This window comes from Cetorhinus maximus, chromosome 12 (genome assembly GCF_964194155.1).
Source record: "Cetorhinus maximus chromosome 12, sCetMax3.hap1.1, whole genome shotgun sequence".
NCBI classification, from domain to species: Eukaryota; Metazoa; Chordata; class Chondrichthyes; order Lamniformes; family Cetorhinidae; genus Cetorhinus; species Cetorhinus maximus.
In genome coordinates this window covers 80,523,262-80,548,230 of record NC_135890.1, presented here as the reverse complement: position 1 = coordinate 80,548,230, position 24,969 = coordinate 80,523,262, and the positions used below count along the sequence as shown (strand labels likewise).

The 24,969-nt window shown below is 41.2% G+C and overlaps 1 protein-coding gene and 14 non-coding genes across 15 annotated transcripts in view; all 15 read right to left on the bottom strand.

The window, feature by feature from the left end:
• Positions 1-24,969, bottom strand: part of LOC144687635 (synergin gamma-like) — a 450,053-nt gene that overhangs the window by 300,076 nt on the left and 125,008 nt on the right. The gene's annotated exons all lie outside the window — the stretch shown is intronic.
• On the bottom strand, positions 471-577 carry LOC144688114 (U6 spliceosomal RNA). Its single transcript, XR_013578322.1, has one exon. It is a non-coding gene; the product is annotated as a U6 spliceosomal RNA (small nuclear RNA).
• LOC144688073 (U6 spliceosomal RNA) lies at positions 2,235-2,341 on the bottom strand. Its single transcript, XR_013578282.1, has one exon. It is a non-coding gene; the product is annotated as a U6 spliceosomal RNA (small nuclear RNA).
• LOC144688143 (U6 spliceosomal RNA) lies at positions 3,999-4,105 on the bottom strand. The gene has a single exon (XR_013578349.1). It is a non-coding gene; the product is annotated as a U6 spliceosomal RNA (small nuclear RNA).
• LOC144688072 (U6 spliceosomal RNA) lies at positions 5,763-5,869 on the bottom strand. Its single transcript, XR_013578281.1, has one exon. It is a non-coding gene; the product is annotated as a U6 spliceosomal RNA (small nuclear RNA).
• On the bottom strand, positions 7,526-7,632 carry LOC144688194 (U6 spliceosomal RNA). The gene has a single exon (XR_013578387.1). It is a non-coding gene; the product is annotated as a U6 spliceosomal RNA (small nuclear RNA).
• LOC144688193 (U6 spliceosomal RNA) lies at positions 9,286-9,392 on the bottom strand. Its single transcript, XR_013578386.1, has one exon. It is a non-coding gene; the product is annotated as a U6 spliceosomal RNA (small nuclear RNA).
• Positions 11,046-11,152, bottom strand: LOC144688192 (U6 spliceosomal RNA). Its single transcript, XR_013578384.1, has one exon. It is a non-coding gene; the product is annotated as a U6 spliceosomal RNA (small nuclear RNA).
• Positions 12,806-12,912, bottom strand: LOC144688113 (U6 spliceosomal RNA). The gene has a single exon (XR_013578321.1). It is a non-coding gene; the product is annotated as a U6 spliceosomal RNA (small nuclear RNA).
• On the bottom strand, positions 14,570-14,676 carry LOC144688071 (U6 spliceosomal RNA). The gene has a single exon (XR_013578280.1). It is a non-coding gene; the product is annotated as a U6 spliceosomal RNA (small nuclear RNA).
• LOC144688070 (U6 spliceosomal RNA) lies at positions 16,334-16,440 on the bottom strand. Its single transcript, XR_013578279.1, has one exon. It is a non-coding gene; the product is annotated as a U6 spliceosomal RNA (small nuclear RNA).
• LOC144688112 (U6 spliceosomal RNA) lies at positions 18,096-18,202 on the bottom strand. The gene has a single exon (XR_013578320.1). It is a non-coding gene; the product is annotated as a U6 spliceosomal RNA (small nuclear RNA).
• LOC144688191 (U6 spliceosomal RNA) lies at positions 19,860-19,966 on the bottom strand. Its single transcript, XR_013578383.1, has one exon. It is a non-coding gene; the product is annotated as a U6 spliceosomal RNA (small nuclear RNA).
• LOC144688111 (U6 spliceosomal RNA) lies at positions 21,620-21,726 on the bottom strand. The gene has a single exon (XR_013578319.1). It is a non-coding gene; the product is annotated as a U6 spliceosomal RNA (small nuclear RNA).
• On the bottom strand, positions 23,383-23,489 carry LOC144688109 (U6 spliceosomal RNA). The gene has a single exon (XR_013578318.1). It is a non-coding gene; the product is annotated as a U6 spliceosomal RNA (small nuclear RNA).

The window sequence follows — 24,969 nt, the reverse complement described above, 5'->3', positions numbered from 1 at the left end:
ATCTTCCAGCACATTATGAACACCCATTTTCGCTATTCCGGCAAACATTACACCCTTTCCTGAACTTGAGTCAATCCATTTGAATGTGCTGTTCCCAGCACAACGCTCTGCTGGGGATTTGCTCCACAGCCTTGTTGTCCAGGAGCTTTTCTCTCCCACCGAATTCCCGACACGCCGACTTGTCTTTGCTGAGTTTTATCAGCCTTTTGTGTTTTGGTTCTAGATTTGCAGCATCTGTGATATTTTGCTCTTTTGTCATTCAATAAGTATCAAATAATTAATGTTTTAAATATCTCAAGTACCCGATTTCAAAGTGAGAAATCTGGACGTTCGACAAATCTGTGGAATGAAAAGGTTGAACTGAATCAGGTAAAGGAGGAGCTGAATAAAGATGTTGGATTGTGTGATGATGGTTTTTGAAACAGGGTAAATTGTGGATGTGCTGCAAAAGGTGAGATGTTTTGAAAGTGTAAAATATGGAACGCTTCTCGAATTTGCGTGTCATCCTTGCGCATGGGCCATGCTAATCTTCTCTGTATCGTTCCAATTTTAGTGTATGTGCTGCCGAAGCGAGCACGAATCACGGCTGAGTATCAGCGCCTTCTTAATGCCCAATATTCAACATGCTTTTTGGTTACACTGACTTCATTTCCTCTGGTTAAGTTTTTTTTTCAACGGTACATTAACGTTCTGCTACACAATAATACATCAAACAAATTGTGCTACCACCACAATGGGACTTTTACATGTTGGGCCTTCCAAACATACACACTGACAGGAAAGCACATGTCCATGCAAAGTATTCTGGTCGCCTACTTTACCCACCTCACAGCTCCCTCTTCGAACATGTTGGTGAAGTCAATCCATCCAGCATCAGGATGCAGCCAGACAGGCCATCAAGGGATCCCGTCAAACATTTCCAGGGTACTTAGCACACGAGTGCTCTTGGCTGAAACCACCTTGTCGTTTACCAACTATGTCTTTTCCAATGTCAGTCATCAAAGCTGCTGCCCTACTCAAGAGGCGTGCACATGGGTGCAAGAATCTGCAAAGAATTCTGCATGTCGGTCATCTCATAGCTGCCAGCAGAACTGACTTTCTGAAATATAGCAACAGCTTCACGAAAGGGAACGCAGCCCTATAGAAAGCGAAAAGCTCAACAACAGCCCTCACACATGAAAACAAGAGATTGATACACACTTTGTTACTTAGCTGGAGACATGATCCGCATAATCAACCAGTATTGAAGCACATTGCTCATCCAATAATCTTTTCAATACATCTGGGACAATAGTCCCAGTTAATCTGTGGACTTTTACCTTGTAATTAATCATGTCGACTAGATGACTTAAAGCATTTTGATCATTCAAAGAAGTAAATCTTTTAAAAGTACTAAACAACAATCTGAGCTAAATTTACAATTTGGATTTGTATCCGACCAGCATTTAACTGAAAGTAACCATTCAATCGCACAGCTATATTTAATCCCACACACACACAACTCACAAAGTCAATTCACATGTCCTGGATCACTTCACAGTCACACTGTACCCCTGAACCTGTCACAGAGAAACTCTCATCCCCTCTTCCAATTCAGTTAAACTGCTCTGAAGAAGCAAACTCCAATCGACTTCACTCACCACAGATTCTGACAGACCAGTTCAGATTTTCCAGTATCTTCGGTTTCTATTTCAGTTAAACTCCTATTCTTTTATTATTTTCTTGGATTCAAACGCAACTCCCATTCTCCAAATCTTATTCCACATCTTCCAGCACATTATGAACACCCATTTTCGCTTTCCCAGCAAACATTACACCCTTTCCTGAACTGGAGTCAATCCATTTGAATGTGCTGTTCGAAGCACAACGCTCTGCTGGGGATTAGCTCCACGGCGTTGTTGTCCAGGAGCTTTTCTCTCCCACCGAATTCCCGACACGCCGACTTGTCTTTGCTGAGTTTTATCAGCCTTTTGTGTTTTGATTCTAGATTTGCAGCATCTGTGATATTTTGCTGTTTTGTCAATCAATAAGTATCAAATAATTAATGTTTTAAATATCTCAAGTAACCGATTTCAAAGTGAGAAAGTTGGACGTTCGATAAATCTGTGGAATGAAAAGGTTGAATTGAATCAGGTAAAGGAGGAGCTGAATAAAGATGTTGGATTGTGTGATGATGGTTTTTGAAACAGGGTAAATTGTGAATGTTCTGCAAAAGGTGAAATGTTTTGAAAGTGTAAAATATGGAACGCTTCACGAATTTGCGTGTCATCCTTGCGCAGGGGCCATGCTAATCTTCTCTGTATCGTTCCAATTTTAGTGTATGTGCTGCCGAAGCGAGCACGAATCTCCGCTGAGTATCAGCGCCTTATTAATGCTCAATATTCAACATGCTTTTTGGTTACACTAACTTCATTTCATCTGGTTAAGTTTTTTCAACGGTACATTAACGGTCTGCTACACAATAATACATCAAACAAATTGTGCTACCACCACAATGGGACTTTTACATGTTGGGCCTTAGAAACATACAAACTGACAGGAAAGCACATGTCCATGCAAAGTATTCTGGTCGCCAACTTTCCCCAACTCACAGCTCCCTCTTCGAACATGCTGGTGATCTCAGTCAATCCATCCAGCATCAGGATGCAGCCAGACAGGCCATCAAGGGATCCCGTCAAACATTTCCAGGGTACCTAGCACACGAGTGCTCTTGGCTGAAACCACCTTGTCGTTTACCAACTATGTCTTGTCCAATGTCAGTCATCAAAGCTACAGCCACACTCAAGAGGCGTGCACATGGGTGCAAGAATCAGCAAAGAATTCTGCATGTCGGTCATCTCATAGCTGCCAGCAGAACTGACTTTCTGAAATATAGCAACAGCTTCACGAAAGGGAACGCAGCCCTATAGAAAGCGAAAAGCTCAACAACAGCCCTCACACATGAAAACAAGAGATTGATACACACTTTGTTACTTAGCTGGAGGCATGTTCCGCATAACCAACCAGTATTGAAGCAAAGTGCTCATCCAATGATCTTTTCAATGCATCTGGGACAATAGTCCCAGTTAATCGGTGGACTTTTACATTGTAATTAATCATGTCGACTAGATGACTTAAAGCATTTTGATCATTCAAAGAAGCAAATCTTTTAAAAGTACTAAACAAAATCTGAGCTAAAGTTACATTTTGGAAATGTATCCGACCAGCATTTAACAGAAAGTACCCATTCAGTCGAACAGCTATATTTAATCCCACACACACACAACTCACAAAGTCAATTCACATTTCCTGGATCACTTCACAGGCACACTGTACCCCTGAACCTGTCACAGAGAAACTCTCATCTCCACTTCCAATTCAGTTAAACTGCTCTGAAGAAGCAAACTCCAATCGACTTCTCTCACCACAGATTCTGACAGACCAGTTCAGATTTTCCAGTATTTTCGGTTTCTATTTCAGTTAAACTCCTATTCTTTTATTATTTTCTTGGATTCAAACGCAACTCCCATTCTCCAAATCTTATTCCACATCTTCCAGCACATTATGAACACCCATTTTCGCTTTCCCAGCAAACATTACACCCTTTCCTGAACTGGAGTCAATCCATTTGAATGTGCTGTTCGAAGCACAACGCTCTGCTGGGGATTAGCTCCACGGCGTTGTTGTCCAGGAGCTTTTCTCTCCCACCGAATTCCCGACACGCCGACTTGTCTTTGCTGAGTTTTATCAGCCTTTTGTGTTTTGATTCTAGATTTGCAGCATCTGTGATATTTTGCTGTTTTGTCAATCAATAAGTATCAAATAATTAATGTTTTAAATATCTCAAGTAACCGATTTCAAAGTGAGAAAGTTGGACGTTCGATAAATCTGTGGAATGAAAAGGTTGAATTGAATCAGGTAAAGGAGGAGCTGAATAAAGATGTTGGATTGTGTGATGATGGTTTTTGAAACAGGGTAAATTGTGAATGTGCTGCAAAAGGTGAAATGTTTTGAAAGTGTAAAATATGGAACGCTTCACGAATTTGCGTGTCATCGTTGCGCAGGGGCCATGCTAATCTTCTCTGTATCGTTCCAATTTTAGTGTATGTGCTGCCGAAGCGAGCACGAATCTCCGCTGAGTATCAGCGCCTTATTAATGCTCAATATTCAACATGCTTTTTGGTTACACTAACTTCATTTCATCTGGTTAAGTTTTTTCAACGGTACATTAACGGTCTGCTACACAATAATACATCAAACAAATTGTGCTACCACCACAATGGGACTTTTACATGTTGGGCCTTAGAAACATACAAACTGACAGGAAAGCACATGTCCATGCAAAGTATTCTGGTCGCCAACTTTCCCCAACTCACAGCTCCCTCTTCGAACATGCTGGTGATCTCAGTCAATCCATCCAGCATCAGGATGCAGCCAGACAGGCCATCAAGGGATCCCGTCAAACATTTCCAGGGTACCTAGCACACGAGTGCTCTTGGCTGAAACCACCTTGTCGTTTACCAACTATGTCTTGTCCAATGTCAGTCATCAAAGCTACAGCCACACTCAAGAGGCGTGCACATGGGTGCAAGAATCAGCAAAGAATTCTGCATGTCGGTCATCTCATAGCTGCCAGCAGAACTGACTTTCTGAAATATAGCAACAGCTTCACGAAAGGGAACGCAGCCCTATAGAAAGCGAAAAGCTCAACAACAGCCCTCACACATGAAAACAAGAGATTGATACACACTTTGTTACTTAGCTGGAGGCATGTTCCGCATAACCAACCAGTATTGAAGCAAAGTGCTCATCCAATGATCTTTTCAATGCATCTGGGACAATAGTCCCAGTTAATCGGTGGACTTTTACATTGTAATTAATCATGTCGACTAGATGACTTTAAGCATTTTGATCATTCAAAGAAGCAAATCTTTTAAAAGTACTAAACAAAATCTGAGCTAAAGTTACATTTTGGAAATGTATCCGACCAGCATTTAACAGAAAGTACCCATTCAGTCGAACAGCTATATTTAATCCCACACACACACAACTCACAAAGTCAATTCACATTTCCTGGATCACTTCACAGGCACACTGTACCCCTGAACCTGTCACAGAGAAACTCTCATCTCCACTTCCAATTCAGTTAAACTGCTCTGAAGAAGCAAACTCCAATCGACTTCTCTCACCACAGATTCTGACAGACCAGTTCAGATTTTCCAGTATTTTCGGTTTCTATTTCACTTAAACTCGTATTCATTTATTATTTTCTTGAATTAAAACGCAACTCCCATTCTCCAAATCTTATTCCACATTTTCCAGCACATTATGAACACCCATTTTCGCTATTCCGGCAAACATTACACCCTTTCCTGAACTGGAGTCAATCCATTTGAATGTGCTGTTCCCAGCACAACTCTCTACTGGTGATTTGTACCACAGCGTTGTTGTCCAGGAGCTTTTCTCTCCCACCGAATTCCCGACACGCCGACTTGTCTTTGCTGAGTTTTATCAGCCTTTTGTGTTTTGGTTCTAGATTTGCAGCATCTGTGATATTTTGCTCTTTTGTCATTCAATAAGTATCAAATAATTAATGTTTTAAATATCTCAAGTACCCGATTTCAAAGTGAGAAATCTGGACGTTCGACAAATCTGTGGAATGAAAAGGTTGAACTGAATCAGGTAAAGGAGGAGCTGAATAAAGATGTTGGATTGTGTGATGATGGTTTTTGAAACAGGGTAAATTGTGGATGTGCTGCAAAAGGTGAGATGTTTTGAAAGTGTAAAATATGGAACGCTTCACGAATTTGCGTGTCATCCTTGCGCAGGGGCCATGCTAATCTTCTCTGTATCGTTCCAATTTTAGTGTATGTGCTGCCGAAGCGAGCACGAATCACTGCTGAGTATCAGCGCCTTATTAATGCTCAATATTCAACATGCTTTTTGGTTACACTAACTTCATTTCCTCTGGTTAAGATTTTTTTCAACGGTACATTAACGTTCTGCTACACAATAATACATCAAACAAATTGTGCTACCACCACAATGGGACTTTTACATGTTGGGCCTTCCAAACATACACACTGACAGGAAAGCACATGTCCATGCAAAGTATTCTGGTCGCCTACTTTCCCCACCTCACAGCTCCCTCTTCGAACATGTTGGTGAAGTCAATCCATCCAGCATCAGGATGCAGCCAGACAGGCCATCAAGGGATCCCGTCAAACATTTCCAGGGTACTTAGCACACGAGTGCTCTTGGCTGAAACCACCTTGTCGTTTACCAACTATGTCTTTTCCAATGTCAGTCATCAAAGCTGCTGCCCTACTCAAGAGGCGTGCACATGGGTGCAAGAATCTGCAAAGAATTCTGCATGTCGGTCATCTCATAGCTGCCAGCAGAACTGACTTTCTGAAATATAGCAACAGCTTCACGAAAGGGAACGCAGCCCTATAGAAAGCGAAAAGCTCAACAACAGCCCTCACACATGAAAACAAGAGATTGATACACACTTTGTTACTTAGCTGGAGACATGATCCGCATAATCAACCAGTATTGAAGCACATTGCTCATCCAATAATCTTTTCAATACATCTGGGACAATAGTCCCAGTTAATCTGTGGACTTTTACCTTGTAATTAATCATGTCGACTAGATGACTTAAAGCATTTTGATCATTCAAAGAAGTAAATCTTTTAAAAGTACTAAACAACAATCTGAGCTAAATTTACAATTTGGATTTGTATCCGACCAGCATTTAACTGAAAGTAACCATTCAATCGCACAGCTATATTTAATCCCACACACACACAACTCACAAAGTCAATTCACATGTCCTGGATCACTTCACAGTCACACTGTACCCCTGAACCTGTCACAGAGAAACTCTCATCCCCTCTTCCAATTCAGTTAAACTGCTCTGAAGAAGCAAACTCCAATCGACTTCACTCACCACAGATTCTGACAGACCAGTTCAGATTTTCCAGTATCTTCGGTTTCTATTTCAGTTAAACTCCTATTCTTTTATTATTTTCTTGGATTCAAACGCAACTCCCATTCTCCAAATCTTATTCCACATCTTCCAGCACATTATGAACACCCATTTTCGCTTTCCCAGCAAACATTACACCCTTTCCTGAACTGGAGTCAATCCATTTGAATGTGCTGTTCGAAGCACAACGCTCTGCTGGGGATTAGCTCCACGGCGTTGTTGTCCAGGAGCTTTTCTCTCCCACCGAATTCCCGACACGCCGACTTGTCTTTGCTGAGTTTTATCAGCCTTTTGTGTTTTGATTCTAGATTTGCAGCATCTGTGATATTTTGCTGTTTTGTCAATCAATAAGTATCAAATAATTAATGTTTTAAATATCTCAAGTAACCGATTTCAAAGTGAGAAAGTTGGACGTTCGATAAATCTGTGGAATGAAAAGGTTGAATTGAATCAGGTAAAGGAGGAGCTGAATAAAGATGTTGGATTGTGTGATGATGGTTTTTGAAACAGGGTAAATTGTGAATGTTCTGCAAAAGGTGAAATGTTTTGAAAGTGTAAAATATGGAACGCTTCACGAATTTGCGTGTCATCCTTGCGCAGGGGCCATGCTAATCTTCTCTGTATCGTTCCAATTTTAGTGTATGTGCTGCCGAAGCGAGCACGAATCACCGCTGAGTATCAGCGCCTTATTAATGCTCAATATTCAACATGCTTTTTGGTTACACTAACTTCATTTCATCTGGTTCAGTTTTTTCAACGGTACATTAACGGTCTGCTACACAATAATACATCAAACAAATTGTGCTACCACCACAATGGGACTTTTACATGTTGGGCCTTAGAAACATACAAACTGACAGGAAAGCACATGTCCATGCAAAGTATTCTGGTCGCCAACTTTCCCCAACTCACAGCTCCCTCTTCGAACATGCTGGTGATCTCAGTCAATCCAGCATCAGGATGCAGCCAGACAGGCCATCAAGGGATCCCGTCAAACATTTCCAGGGTACCTAGCACACGAGTGCTCTTGGCTGAAACCACCTTGTCGTTTACCAACTATGTCTTGTCCAATGTCAGTCATCAAAGCTACAGCCACACTCAAGAGGCGTGCACATGGGTGCAAGAATCAGCAAAGAATTCTGCATGTCGGTCATCTCATAGCTGCCAGCAGAACTGACTTTCTGAAATATAGCAACAGCTTCACGAAAGGGAACGCAGCCCTATAGAAAGCGAAAAGCTCAACAACAGCCCTCACACATGAAAACAAGAGATTGATACACACTTTGTTACTTAGCTGGAGACATGATCCGCATAATCAACCAGTATTGAAGCACATTGCTCATCCAATAATCTTTTCAATACATCTGGGACAATAGTCCCAGTTAATCTGTGGACTTTTACCTTGTAATTAATCATGTCGACTAGATGACTTAAAGCATTTTGATCATTCAAAGAAGTAAATCTTTTAAAAGTACTAAACAAAATCTGAGCTAAATTTACAATTTGGATTTGTATCCGACCAGCATTTAACTGAAAGTAACCATTCAATCGCACAGCTATATTTAATCCCACACACACACAACTCACAAAGTCAATTCACATGTCCTGGATCACTTCACAGTCACACTGTACCCCTGAACCTGTCACAGAGAAACTCTCATCCCCTCTTCCAATTCAGTTAAACTGCTCTGAAGAAGCAAACTCCAATCGACTTCACTCACCACAGATTCTGACAGACCAGTTCAGATTTTCCAGTATCTTCGGTTTCTATTTCAGTTAAACTCCTATTCTTTTATTATTTTCTTGGATTCAAACGCAACTCCCATTCTCCAAATCTTATTCCACATCTTCCAGCACATTATGAACACCCATTTTCGCTTTCCCAGCAAACATTACACCCTTTCCTGAACTGGAGTCAATCCATTTGAATGTGCTGTTCGAAGCACAACGCTCTGCTGGGGATTAGCTCCACGGCGTTGTTGTCCAGGAGCTTTTCTCTCCCACCGAATTCCCGACACGCCGACTTGTCTTTGCTGAGTTTTATCAGCCTTTTGTGTTTTGATTCTAGATTTGCAGCATCTGTGATATTTTGCTGTTTTGTCAATCAATAAGTATCAAATAATTAATGTTTTAAATATCTCAAGTAACCGATTTCAAAGTGAGAAAGTTGGACGTTCGATAAATCTGTGGAATGAAAAGGTTGAATTGAATCAGGTAAAGGAGGAGCTGAATAAAGATGTTGGATTGTGTGATGATGGTTTTTGAAACAGGGTAAATTGTGAATGTTCTGCAAAAGGTGAAATGTTTTGAAAGTGTAAAATATGGAACGCTTCACGAATTTGCGTGTCATCCTTGCGCAGGGGCCATGCTAATCTTCTCTGTATCGTTCCAATTTTAGTGTATGTGCTGCCGAAGCGAGCACGAATCACCGCTGAGTATCAGCGCCTTATTAATGCTCAATATTCAACATGCTTTTTGGTTACACTAACTTCATTTCATCTGGTTCAGTTTTTTCAACGGTACATTAACGGTCTGCTACACAATAATACATCAAACAAATTGTGCTACCACCACAATGGGACTTTTACATGTTGGGCCTTAGAAACATACAAACTGACAGGAAAGCACATGTCCATGCAAAGTATTCTGGTCGCCAACTTTCCCCAACTCACAGCTCCCTCTTCGAACATGCTGGTGATCTCAGTCAATCCAGCATCAGGATGCAGCCAGACAGGCCATCAAGGGATCCCGTCAAACATTTCCAGGGTACCTAGCACACGAGTGCTCTTGGCTGAAACCACCTTGTCGTTTACCAACTATGTCTTGTCCAATGTCAGTCATCAAAGCTACAACCACACTCAAGAGGCGTGCACATGGGTGCAAGAATCAGCAAAGAATTCTGCATGTCGGTCATCTCATAGCTGCCAGCAGAACTGACTTTCTGAAATATAGCAACAGCTTCACGAAAGGGAACGCAGCCCTATAGAAAGCGAAAAGCTCAACAACAGCCCTCACACATGAAAACAAGAGATTGATACACACTTTGTTACTTAGCTGGAGACATGATCCGCATAATCAACCAGTATTGAAGCACATTGCTCATCCAATAATCTTTTCAATACATCTGGGACAATAGTCCCAGTTAATCTGTGGACTTTTACCTTGTAATTAATCATGTCGACTAGATGACTTAAAGCATTTTGATCATTCAAAGAAGTAAATCTTTTAAAAGTACTAAACAAAATCTGAGCTAAATTTACAATTTGGATTTGTATCCGACCAGCATTTAACTGAAAGTAACCATTCAATCGCACAGCTATATTTAATCCCACACACACACAACTCACAAAGTCAATTCACATGTCCTGGATCACTTCACAGTCACACTGTACCCCTGAACCTGTCACAGAGAAACTCTCATCCCCTCTTCCAATTCAGTTAAACTGCTCTGAAGAAGCAAACTCCAATCGACTTCACTCACCACAGATTCTGACAGACCAGTTCAGATTTTCCAGTATCTTCGGTTTCTATTTCAGTTAAACTCCTATTCTTTTATTATTTTCTTGGATTCAAACGCAACTCCCATTCTCCAAATCTTATTCCACATCTTCCAGCACATTATGAACACCCATTTTCGCTTTCCCAGCAAACATTACACCCTTTCCTGAACTGGAGTCAATCCATTTGAATGTGCTGTTCGAAGCACAACGCTCTGCTGGTGATTTGTTCCACAGCGTTGTTGTCCAGGAGCTTTTCTCTCCCAACGAATTCCCGACACGCCGACTTGTCTTTGCTGAGTTTTATCAGCCTTTTGTGTTTTGATTCTAGATTTGCAGCATCTGTGATATTTTGCTGTTTTGTCAATCAATAAGTATCAAATAATTAATGTTTTAAATATCTCAAGTAACCGATTTCAAAGTGAGAAAGTTGGACGTTCGATAAATCTGTGGAATGAAAAGGTTGAATTGAATCAGGTAAAGGAGGAGCTGAATAAAGATGTTGGATTGTGTGATGATGGTTTTTGAAACAGGGTAAATTGTGGATGTGCTGCAAAAGGTGAAATGTTTTGAAAGTGTAAAATATGGAACGCTTCACGAATTTGCGTGTCATCCTTGCGCAGGGGCCATGCTAATCTTCTCTGTATCGTTCCAATTTTAGTGTATGTGCTGCCGAAGCGAGCACGAATCACCGCTGAGTATCAGCGCCTTATTAATGCTCAATATTCAACATGCTTTTTGGTTACACTAACTTCATTTCATCTGGTTCAGTTTTTTCAACGGTACATTAACGGTCTGCTACACAATAATACATCAAACAAATTGTGCTACCACCACAATGGGACTTTTACATGTTGGGCCTTCCAAACATACACACTGACAGGAAAGCACATGTCCATGCAAAGTATTCTGGTCGCCAACGTTCCCCAACTCACAGCTCCCTCTTCGAACATGCTGGTGATCTCAGTCAATCCAGCATCAGGATGCAGCCAGACAGGCCATCAAGGGATCCCGTCAAACATTTCCAGGGTACCTAGCACACGAGTGCTCTTGGCTGAAACCACCTTGTCGTTTACCAACTATGTCTTGTCCAATGTCAGTCATCAAAGCTACAGCCACACTCAAGAGGCGTGCACATGGGTGCAAGAATCAGCAAAGAATTCTGCATGTCGGTCATCTCATAGCTGCTAGCAGAACTGACTTTCTGAAATATAGCAACAGCTTCACGAAAGGGAACGCAGCCCTATAGAAAGCTAAAAGCTCAACAACAGCCCTCACACATGAAAACAAGAGATTGATACACACTTTGTTACTTAGCTGGAGACATGATCCGCATAATCAACCAGTATTGAAGCAAATTGCTCATCCAATGAACATTTCAATGCATCTGGGACAGTAGTCCCAGTTAATCGGTGGACTTTTACCTTGTAATTAATCATGTCGACTAGATGACTTTAAGCATTTTGATCATTCAAAGAAGTAAATCTTTTAAAAGTACTAAACAAAATCTGAGCTAAAGTTACATTTTGGAAATGTATCCGACCAGCATTTAACAGAAAGTACCCATTCAGTCGAACAGCTATATTTAATCCCACACACACACAACTCACAAAGTCAATTCACATTTCCTGGATCACTTCACAGGCACACTGTACCCCTGAACCTGTCACAGAGAAACTCTCATCTCCACTTCCAATTCAGTTAAACTGCTCTGAAGAAGCAAACTCCAATCGACTTCTCTCACCACAGATTCTGACAGACCAGTTCAGATTTTCCAGTATTTTCGGTTTCTATTTCACTTAAACTCCTATTCTTTTATTATTTTCTTGGATTAAAACGCAACTTCCATTCTCCAAATCTTATTCCACATCTTCCAGCACATTATGAACACCCATTTTCGCTATTCCGGCAAACATTACACCCTTTCCTGAACTTGAGTCAATCCATTTGAATGTGCTGTTCCCAGCACAACGCTCTGCTGGGGATTTGCTCCACAGCCTTGTTGTCCAGGAGCTTTTCTCTCCCACCGAATTCCCGACACGCCGACTTGTCTTTGCTGAGTTTTATCAGCCTTTTGTGTTTTGGTTCTAGATTTGCAGCATCTGTGATATTTTGCTCTTTTGTCATTCAATAAGTATCAAATAATTAATGTTTTAAATATCTCAAGTACCCGATTTCAAAGTGAGAAATCTGGACGTTCGACAAATCTGTGGAATGAAAAGGTTGAACTGAATCAGGTAAAGGAGGAGCTGAATAAAGATGTTGGATTGTGTGATGATGGTTTTTGAAACAGGGTAAATTGTGGATGTGCTGCAAAAGGTGAGATGTTTTGAAAGTGTAAAATATGGAACGCTTCTCGAATTTGCGTGTCATCCTTGCGCATGGGCCATGCTAATCTTCTCTGTATCGTTCCAATTTTAGTGTATGTGCTGCCGAAGCGAGCACGAATCACGGCTGAGTATCAGCGCCTTCTTAATGCCCAATATTCAACATGCTTTTTGGTTACACTGACTTCATTTCCTCTGGTTAAGTTTTTTTTTCAACGGTACATTAACGTTCTGCTACACAATAATACATCAAACAAATTGTGCTACCACCACAATGGGACTTTTACATGTTGGGCCTTCCAAACATACACACTGACAGGAAAGCACATGTCCATGCAAAGTATTCTGGTCGCCTACTTTACCCACCTCACAGCTCCCTCTTCGAACATGTTGGTGAAGTCAATCCATCCAGCATCAGGATGCAGCCAGACAGGCCATCAAGGGATCCCGTCAAACATTTCCAGGGTACTTAGCACACGAGTGCTCTTGGCTGAAACCACCTTGTCGTTTACCAACTATGTCTTTTCCAATGTCAGTCATCAAAGCTGCTGCCCTACTCAAGAGGCGTGCACATGGGTGCAAGAATCTGCAAAGAATTCTGCATGTCGGTCATCTCATAGCTGCCAGCAGAACTGACTTTCTGAAATATAGCAACAGCTTCACGAAAGGGAACGCAGCCCTATAGAAAGCGAAAAGCTCAACAACAGCCCTCACACATGAAAACAAGAGATTGATACACACTTTGTTACTTAGCTGGAGACATGATCCGCATAATCAACCAGTATTGAAGCACATTGCTCATCCAATAATCTTTTCAATACATCTGGGACAATAGTCCCAGTTAATCTGTGGACTTTTACCTTGTAATTAATCATGTCGACTAGATGACTTAAAGCATTTTGATCATTCAAAGAAGTAAATCTTTTAAAAGTACTAAACAACAATCTGAGCTAAATTTACAATTTGGATTTGTATCCGACCAGCATTTAACTGAAAGTAACCATTCAATCGCACAGCTATATTTAATCCCACACACACACAACTCACAAAGTCAATTCACATGTCCTGGATCACTTCACAGTCACACTGTACCCCTGAACCTGTCACAGAGAAACTCTCATCCCCTCTTCCAATTCAGTTAAACTGCTCTGAAGAAGCAAACTCCAATCGACTTCACTCACCACAGATTCTGACAGACCAGTTCAGATTTTCCAGTATCTTCGGTTTCTATTTCAGTTAAACTCCTATTCTTTTATTATTTTCTTGGATTCAAACGCAACTCCCATTCTCCAAATCTTATTCCACATCTTCCAGCACATTATGAACACCCATTTTCGCTTTCCCAGCAAACATTACACCCTTTCCTGAACTGGAGTCAATCCATTTGAATGTGCTGTTCGAAGCACAACGCTCTGCTGGGGATTAGCTCCACGGCGTTGTTGTCCAGGAGCTTTTCTCTCCCACCGAATTCCCGACACGCCGACTTGTCTTTGCTGAGTTTTATCAGCCTTTTGTGTTTTGATTCTAGATTTGCAGCATCTGTGATATTTTGCTGTTTTGTCAATCAATAAGTATCAAATAATTAATGTTTTAAATATCTCAAGTAACCGATTTCAAAGTGAGAAAGTTGGACGTTCGATAAATCTGTGGAATGAAAAGGTTGAATTGAATCAGGTAAAGGAGGAGCTGAATAAAGATGTTGGATTGTGTGATGATGGTTTTTGAAACAGGGTAAATTGTGAATGTTCTGCAAAAGGTGAAATGTTTTGAAAGTGTAAAATATGGAACGCTTCACGAATTTGCGTGTCATCCTTGCGCAGGGGCCATGCTAATCTTCTCTGTATCGTTCCAATTTTAGTGTATGTGCTGCCGAAGCGAGCACGAATCTCCGCTGAGTATCAGCGCCTTATTAATGCTCAATATTCAACATGCTTTTTGGTTACACTAACTTCATTTCATCTGGTTAAGTTTTTTCAACGGTACATTAACGGTCTGCTACACAATAATACATCAAACAAATTGTGCTACCACCACAATGGGACTTTTACATGTTGGGCCTTAGAAACATACAAACTGACAGGAAAGCACATGTCCATGCAAAGTATTCTGGTCGCCAACTTTCCCCAACTCACAGCTCCCTCTTCGAACATGCTGGTGATCTCAGTCAATCCATCCAGCATCAGGATGCAGCCAGACAGGCCATCAAGGGATCCCGTCAAACATTTCCAGGGTACCTAGCACACGAGTGCTCTTGGCTGAAACCACCTTGTCGTTTACCAACTATGTCTTGTCCAATGTCAGTCATCAAAGCTACAGCCACACTCAAGAGGCGTGCACATGGGTGCAAGAATCAGCAAAGAATTCTGCATGTCGGTCATCTCATAGCTGCCAGCAGAACTGACTTTCTGAAATATAGCAACAGCTTCACGAAAGGGAACGCAGCCCTATAGAAAGCGAAAAGCTCAACAACAGCCCTCACACATGAAAACAAGAGATTGATACACACTTTGTTACTTAGCTGGAGGCATGTTCCGCATAACCAACCAGTATTGAAGCAAAGTGCTCATCCAATGATCTTTTCAATGCATCTGGGACAATAGTCCCAGTTAATCGGTGGACTTTTACATTGTAATTAATCATGTCGACTAGATGACTTTAAGCATTTTGATCATTCAAAGAAGCAAATCTTTTAAAAGTACTAAACAAAATCTGAGCTAAAGTTACATTTTGGAAATGTATCCGACCAGCATTTAACAGAAAGTACCCATTCAGTCGAACAGCTATATTTAATCCCACACACACACAACTCACAAAGTCAATTCACATTTCCTGGATCACTTCACAGGCACACTGTACCCCTGAACCTGTCACAGAGAAACTCTCATCTCCACTTCCAATTCAGTTAAACTGCTCTGAAGAAGCAAACTCCAATCGACTTCTCTCACCACAGATTCTGACAGACCAGTTCAGATTTTCCAGTATTTTCGGTTTCTATTTCACTTAAACTCGTATTCATTTATTATTTTCTTGAATTAAAACGCAACTCCCATTCTCCAAATCTTATTCCACATTTTCCAGCACATTATGAACACCCATTTTCGCTATTCCGGCAAACATTACACCCTTTCCTGAACTGGAGTCAATCCATTTGAATGTGCTGTTCCCAGCACAACTCTCTACTGGTGATTTGTACCACAGCGTTGTTGTCCAGGAGCTTTTCTCTCCCACCGAATTCCCGACACGCCGACTTGTCTTTGCTGAGTTTTATCAGCCTTTTGTGTTTTGGTTCTAGATTTGCAGCATCTGTGATATTTTGCTGTTTTGTCATTCAATAAGTATCAAATAATTAATGTTTTAAATATCTCAAGTACCCGATTTCAAAGTGAGAAATCTGGACGTTCGACAAATCTGTGGAATGAAAAGGTTGAACTGAATCAGGTAAAGGAGGAGCTGAATAAAGATGTTGGATTGTGTGATGATGGTTTTTGAAACAGGGTAAATTGTGGATGTGCTGCAAAAGGTGAGATGTTTTGAAAGTGTAAAATATGGAACGCTTCACGAATTTGCGTGTCATCCTTGCGCAGGGGCCATGCTAATCTTCTCTGTATCGTTCCAATTTTAGTGTATGTGCTGCCGAAGCGAGCACGAATCTCCGCTGAGTATCAGCGCCTTATTAATGCTCAATATTCAACATGCTTTTTGGTTACACTAACTTCATTTCCTCTGGTTAAGATTTTGTTCAACGGTACATTAACGTTCTGCTACGGAATAATACATCAAACAAATTGTGCTACCACCACAATGGGACTTTTACATGTTGGGCCTTCCAAACATACACACTGACAGTAAAGCACATGTCCATGCAAAACATTCTGCTCGCCTACTTTACCCACCTCACAGCTCCCTCTTCGAACATGTTGGTGAAGTCAATCCATCCAGCATCAGGATGCAGCCAGACAGGCCATCAAGGGATCCCGTCAAACATTTCCAGGGTACTTAGCACACGGGTGCTCTTGGCTGAAACCACCTTGTCGTTTACCAACTATGTCTTTTCCAATGTCAGTCATCAAAGCTGCTGCCCTACTCAAGAGGCGTGCACATGGGTGCAAGAATCAGCAAAGAATTCTGCATGTCGGTCATCTCATAGCTGCTAGCAGAACTGACTTTCTGAAATATAGCAACAGCTTCACGAAAGGGAACGCAGCCCTATAGAAAGCTAAAAGCTCAACAACAGCCCTCACACATGAAAACAAGAGATTGATACACACTTTGTTACTTAGCTGGAGACATGATCCGCATAATCAACCAGTATTGAAGCAAATTGCTCATCCAATGAACATTTCAATGCATCTGGGACAGTAGTCCCAGTTAATCGGTGGACTTTTACCTTGTAATTAATCATGTCGACTAGATGACTTTAAGCATTTTGATCATTCAAAGAAGTAAATCTTTTAAAAGTACTAAACAAAATCTGAGCTAAAGTTACATTTTGGAAATGTATCCGACCAGCATTTAACAGAAAGTACCCATTCAGTCGAACAGCTATATATAATCCCACACACACACAACTCACAAAGTCAATTCACATTTCCTGGATCACTTCACAGGCACACTGTACCCCTGAACCTGTCACAGAGAAACTCTCATCTCCACTTCCAATTCAGTTAAACTGCTCTGAAGAAGCAAACTCCAATCGACTTCTCTCACCACAGATTCTGACAGACCAGTTCAGATTTTCCAGTATTTTCGGTTTCTATTTCACTTAAACTCCTATTCTTTTATTATTTTCTTGGATTCAAACGCAACTTCCATTCTCCAAATCTTATTCCACATCTTCCAGCACATTATGAACACCCATTTTCGCTATTCCGGCAAACATTACACCCTTTCCTGAACTTGAGTCAATCCATTTGAATGTGCTGTTCCCAGCACAACGCTCTGCTGGGGATTTGCTCCACAGCCTTGTTGTCCAGGAGCTTTTCTCTCCCACCGAATTCCCGACACGCCGACTTGTCTTTGCTGAGTTTTATCAGCCTTTTGTGTTTTGGTTCTAGATTTGCAGCATCTGTGATATTTTGCTCTTTTGTCATTCAATAAGTATCAAATAATTAATGTTTTAAATATCTCAAGTACCCGATTTCAAAGTGAGAAATCTGGACGTTCGACAAATCTGTGGAATGAAAAGGTTGAACTGAATCAGGTAAAGGAGGAGCTGAATAAAGATGTTGGATTGTGTGATGATGGTTTTTGAAACAGGGTAAATTGTGGATGTGCTGCAAAAGGTGAGATGTTTTGAAAGTGTAAAATATGGAACGCTTCTCGAATTTGCGTGTCATCCTTGCGCATGGGCCATGCTAATCTTCTCTGTATCGTTCCAATTTTAGTGTATGTGCTGCCGAAGCGAGCACGAATCACGGCTGAGTATCAGCGCCTTATTAATGCCCAATATTCAACATGCTTTTTGGTTACACTGACTTCATTTCCTCTGGTTAAGTTTTTTTTTCAACGGTACATTAACGTTCTGCTACACAATAATACATCAAACAAATTGTGCTACCACCACAATGGGACTTTTACATGTTGGGCCTTCCAAACATACACACTGACAGGAAAGCACATGTCCATGCAAAGTATTCTGGTCGCCTACTTTCCCCACCTCACAGCTCCCTCTTCGAACATGTTGGTGAAGTCAATCCATCCAGCATCAGGATGCAGCCAGACAGGCCATCAAGGGATCCCGTCAAACATTTCCAGGGTACTTAGCACACGAGTGCTCTTCGCTGAAACCACCGTGTCGTTTACCAACTATGTCTTTTCCAATGTCAGTCATCAAAGCTACAGCCACACTCAAGAAGCGTGCACATGGGCGCAAGAATCTGCAAAGAATTCTGCATGTCGGTCATCTCATAGCTGCCAGCAGAACTGACTTTCTGAAATATAGCAACAGCTTCACGAAAGGGAACGCAGCCCTATAGAAAGCGAAAAGCTCAAGAACAGTCCTGACACATGAAAACTAGAGATTGATACACACTTTGTTACATAGCTGGAGGCATGTTCCGCATAACCAACCAGTATTGAAGCAAAGTGCTCATCCAATGATCTTTTCAATGCATCTGGGACAATAGTCCCAGTTAATCGGTGGACATTTACCTTGTAATTAATCATGTCGACTAGATGACTTTAAGCATTTTGGTCATTCAAAGAAGTAAATCATTTAAAAGTGCTAAGCAACAATCTGAGCTAAAGTGACATTTTGGATTTGTATCCGACCAGCATTTAATAGAAAGTAGCCATTCAGTCGCACAGCTATATTTAATCCCACACACAAACAACTCACAATGTCAATTCACATTTCCTGGATCACTTCACAGGCACACTGTACCACTGAACCTGTCACAGAGAAATTCTCATCTCCACTTCTAATTCAGTTCAACTGCTCTGAAGAAGCAAACTCCAATCGACTTCTCTCATCACAGATTCTGACAGACCAGTTCAGATTTTCCAGTATTTCCGGTTTCTATATCAGTTAAACTCGTATTCTTTTATTATTTTCTTGAATTAAAACGCAACTCCCATTCTCCAAATCTTATTCCACATCTTCCAGCACATTATGAACTCCCATTTTCGCTTTTCCGGCAAACATTACACCCTTTTCTGAACTGGAGTCAATCCATTTGAATGTGCTGTTCCCAGGACAACGCTCCGCTGGTGATTTGCTCCACAGCGTTGTTGTCCAGGAGCTTTTCTCTCCCACCGAATTCCCGACACGCCGACTTGTCTTTGCTGAGTTTTATCAGCCTTTTGTGTTTTGGTTCTAGATTTGAAGCATCTGTGATGTTTTGCTGCTTTGTCAATCAATAAGTATCAAATAATTAATGTTCTAAATATCTCAAATACCCGATTTCAAAGTGAGAAATTTGGACGTTCGACAAATCTGTGGAATGAAAAGGCTGAATTGAATCAGGTAAAGGAGGAGCTGAATAAAGATGATGGATTGTGTGATGATGGTTTTTGAAACAGGGTAAATTGTGGATGTGCTGCAAAAGGTGAAATGTTTTGAAAGTGTAAAATATGGAACGCTTCACGAATTTGCGTGTCATCCTTGCGCAGGGGCCATGCTAATCTTCTCTGTATCGTTCCAATTTTAGTGTATGTGCTGCCGAAGCGAGCACGAATCACCGCTGAGTATCAGCGCCTTATAATGCTCAATATTCAACATGCTTTTTGGTGACACTGACTTCATTTCATCTGATTAAGTTTTTTCAACGGTACATTAACGTTCTGCTACACACTAATACATCAAACAAATTGTGCTACCACCACAATGGGACTTTTACATGTTGGGCTTTCCAAACATACACACTGACAGGAAAGCACATGTCCATGCAAAGCATTCTGGTCGCCTACTTTCCCCATCTCACAGCTCCCTCTTCGAACATGTTGGTGAAGTCAATCCATCCAGCATCAGGATGCAGCCAGACAGGCCATCAAGGGATCCCGTCAAACATTTCCAGGGTACTTAGCACACGAGTGCTCTTGGCTGAAACCACCTTGTCGTTTACCAACTATGTCTTTTCCAATGTCAGTCATCAAAGCTACAGCCCCACTCAAGAGGCGTGCACATTGGTGCAAGAATCAGCAAAGAATTCTGCATATCGGTCATCTCATAGCTGCTAGCAGAACTGACTTTCTGAAATATAGCAACAGCTTCACGAAAGGGAACGCAGCCCTATAGAAAGCTAAAAGCTCAACAACAGCCCTCACACATGAAAACAAGAGATTGATACACACTTTGTTACTTAGCTGGAGACATGATCCGCATAATCAACCAGTATTGAAGCAAATTGCTCATCCAATGAACATTTCAATGCATCTGGGACAATAGTCCCAGTTAATCGGTGGACTTTTGCCTTGTAATTAATCATGTCGACTAGATGACTTTAAGCATTTTGATCATTCAAAGAAGTAAATCATTTAAAAGTACTAAACAACAATCTGAGCTAAAGTTACATTTTGGATTTGTATCCAACCAGCATTTAACAGAAAGTAACCATTCAATCGCACAGCGATATTTAATCCCACACACACACAACTCACAAAGTCAATTCACATGTCCTGGATCACTTCACAGGCACACTGTATCCCTGAACCTGTCACAGAGAAACTCTCATCTCCTCTTCCAATTCAGTTAAACTGCTCTGAAGAAGCAAACTCCAATCGACTTCTCTCACCACAGATTCTGACAGACCAGTTCAGATTTTCCAGTATTTTCGGTTTCTATTTCACTTAAACTCCTATTCTTTTATTATTTTCTTGGATTCAAACGCAACTCCCATTCTCCAAATCTTATTCCACATCTTCCAGCACATTATGAACACCCATTTTCGCTATTCCGGCAAACATTACACCCTTTCCTGAACTGGAGTCAATCCATTTGAATGTGCTGTTCCCAGCACAACGCTCTGCTGGAGATTTGGTCCACAGCGTTGTTGTCCAGGAGCTTTTCTCTCCCACCGAATTCCCGACACGCCGACTTGTCTTTGCTGAGTTTTATCAGCCTTTTGTGTTTTGGTTCCAGATTTGCAGCATCTGTGATATTTTGCTCTTTTGTCATTCAATAAGTATCAAATAATTAATGTTTTAAATATCTCAAGTACCCGATTTCAAAGTGAGAAATCTGGACGTTCGACAAATCTGTGGAATGAAAAGGTTGAACTGAATCAGGTAAAGGAGGAGCTGAATAAAGATGTTGGATTGTGTGATGATGGTTTTTGAAACAGGGTAAATTGTGGATGTGCTGCAAAAGGTGAGATGTTTTGAAAGTGTAAAATATGGAACGCTTCTCGAATTTGCGTGTCATCCTTGCGCATGGGCCATGCTAATCTTCTCTGTATCGTTCCAATTTTAGTGTATGTGCTGCCGAAGCGAGCACGAATCACGGCTGAGTATCAGCGCCTTATTAATGCCCAATATTCAACATGCTTTTTGGTTACACTGACTTCATTTCCTCTGGTTAAGTTTTTTTTCAACGGTACATTAACGTTCTGCTACACAATAATACATCAAACAAATTGTGCTACCACCACAATGGGACTTTTACATGTTGGGCCTTCCAAACATACACACTGACAGGAAAGCACATGTCCATGCAAAGTATTCTGGTCGCCTACTTTCCCCACCTCACAGCTCCCTCTTCGAACATGTTGGTGAAGTCAATCCATCCAGCATCAGGATGCAGCCAGACAGGCCATCAAGGGATCCCGTCAAACATTTCCAGGGTACTTAGCACACGAGTGCTCTTCGCTGAAACCACCGTGTCGTTTACCAACTATGTCTTTTCCAATGTCAGTCATCAAAGCTACAGCCCCACTCAAGAGGCGTGCACATTGGTGCAAGAATCAGCAAAGAATTCTGCATATCGGTCATCTCATAGCTGCTAGCAGAACTGACTTTCTGAAATATAGCAACAGCTTCACGAAAGGGAACGCAGCCCTATAGAAAGCTAAAAGCTCAACAACAGCCCTCACACATGAAAACAAGAGATTGATACACACTTTGTTACTTAGCTGGAGACATGATCCGCATAATCAACCAGTATTGAAGCAAATTGCTCATCCAATGAACATTTCAATGCATCTGGGACAATAGTCCCAGTTAATCGGTGGACTTTTGCCTTGTAATTAATCATGTCGACTAGATGACTTTAAGCATTTTGATCATTCAAAGAAGTAAATCTTTTAAAAGTACTAAACAACAATCTGAGCTAAAGTTACATTTTGGATTTGTATCCAACCAGCATTTAACAGAAAGTAACCATTCAATCGCACAGCGATATTTAATCCCACACACACACAACTCACAAAGTCAATTCACATGTCCTGGATCACTTCACAGGCACACTGTATCCCTGAACCTGTCACAGAGAAACTCTCATCTCCTCTTCCAATTCAGTTAAACTGCTCTGAAGAAGCAAACTCCAATCGACTTCTCTCACCACAGATTCTGACAGACCAGTTCAGATTTTCCAGTATTTTCGGTTTCTATTTCACTTAAACTCCTATTCTTTTATTATTTTCTTGGATTCAAACGCAACTCCCATTCTCCAAATCTTATTCCACATCTTCCAGCACATTATGAACACCCATTTTCGCTATTCCGGCAAACATTACACCCTTTCCTGAACTTGAGTCAATCCATTTGAATGTGCTGTTCCCAGCACAACGCTCTGCTGGGGATTTGCTCCACAGCCTTGTTGTCCAGGAGCTTTTCTCTCCCACCGAATTCCCGACACGCCGACTTGTCTTTGCTGAGTTTTATCAGCCTTTTGTGTTTTGGTTCTAGATTTGCAGCATCTGTGATATTTTGCTCTTTTGTCATTCAATAAGTATCAAATAATTAATGTTTTAAATATCTCAAGTACCCGATTTCAAAGTGAGAAATCTGGACGTTCGACAAATCTGTGGAATGAAAAGGTTGAACTGAATCAGGTAAAGGAGGAGCTGAATAAAGATGATGGATTGTGTGATGATGGTTTTTGAAACAGGGTAAATTGTGGATGTGCTGCAAAAGGTGAGATGTTTTGAAAGTGTAAAATATGGAACGCTTCTCGAATTTGCGTGTCATCCTTGCGCATGGGCCATGCTAATCTTCTCTGTATCGTTCCAATTTTAGTGTATGTGCTGCCGAAGCGAGCACGAATCACGGCTGAGTATCAGCGCCTTCTTAATGCCCAATATTCAACATGCTTTTTGGTTACACTGACTTCATTTCCTCTGGTTAAGTTTTTTTTTCAACGGTACATTAACGTTCTGCTACACAATAATACATCAAACAAATTGTGCTACCACCACAATGGGACTTTTACATGTTGGGCCTTCCAAACATACACACTGACAGGAAAGCACATGTCCATGCAAAGTATTCTGGTCGCCTGCTTTCCCCACCTCACAGCTCCCTCTTCGAACATGTTGGTGAAGTCAATCCATCCAGCATCAGGATGCAGCCAGACAGGCCATCAAGGGATCCCGTCAAACATTTCCAGGGTACTTAGCACACGAGTGCTCTTGGCTGAAACCACCTTGTCGTTTACCAACTATGTCTTTTCCAATGTCAGTCATCAAAGCTGCTGCCCTACTCAAGAGGCGTGCACATGGGTGCAAGAATCTGCAAAGAATTCTGCATGTCGGTCATCTCATAGCTGCCAGCAGAACTGACTTTCTGAAATATAGCAACAGCTTCACGAAAGGGAACGCAGCCCTATAGAAAGCGAAAAGCTCAACAACAGCCCTCACACATGAAAACAAGAGATTGATACACACTTTGTTACTTAGCTGGAGACATGATCCGCATAATCAACCAGTATTGAAGCACATTGCTCATCCAATAATCTTTTCAATACATCTGGGACAATAGTCCCAGTTAATCTGTGGACTTTTACCTTGTAATTAATCATGTCGACTAGATGACTTAAAGCATTTTGATCATTCAAAGAAGTAAATCTTTTAAAAGTACTAAACAACAATCTGAGCTAAATTTACAATTTGGATTTGTATCCGACCAGCATTTAACTGAAAGTAACCATTCAATCGCACAGCTATATTTAATCCCACACACACACAACTCACAAAGTCAATTCACATGTCCTGGATCACTTCACAGTCACACTGTACCCCTGAACCTGTCACAGAGAAACTCTCATCCCCTCTTCCAATTCAGTTAAACTGCTCTGAAGAAGCAAACTCCAATCGACTTCACTCACCACAGATTCTGACAGACCAGTTCAGATTTTCCAGTATTTCCGCTTTCTATATCAGTTAAACTCGTATTCTTTTATTATTTTCTTGAATTAAAACGCAACTCCCATTCTCCAAATCTTATTCCACATCTTCCAGCACATTATGAACTCCCATTTTCGCTTTTCCGGCAAACATTACACCCTTTTCTGAACTGGAGTCAATCCATTTGAATGTGCTGTTCCCAGGACAACACTCCGCTGGTGATTTGCTCCACAGCGTTGTTGTCCAGGAGCTTTTCTCTCCCACCGAATTCCCGACACGCCGACTTGTCTTTGCTGAGTTTTATCAGCCTTTTGTGTTTTGGTTCTAGATTTGAAGCATCTGTGATGTTTTGCTGCTTTGTCAATCAATAAGTATCAAATAATTAATGTTCTAAATAT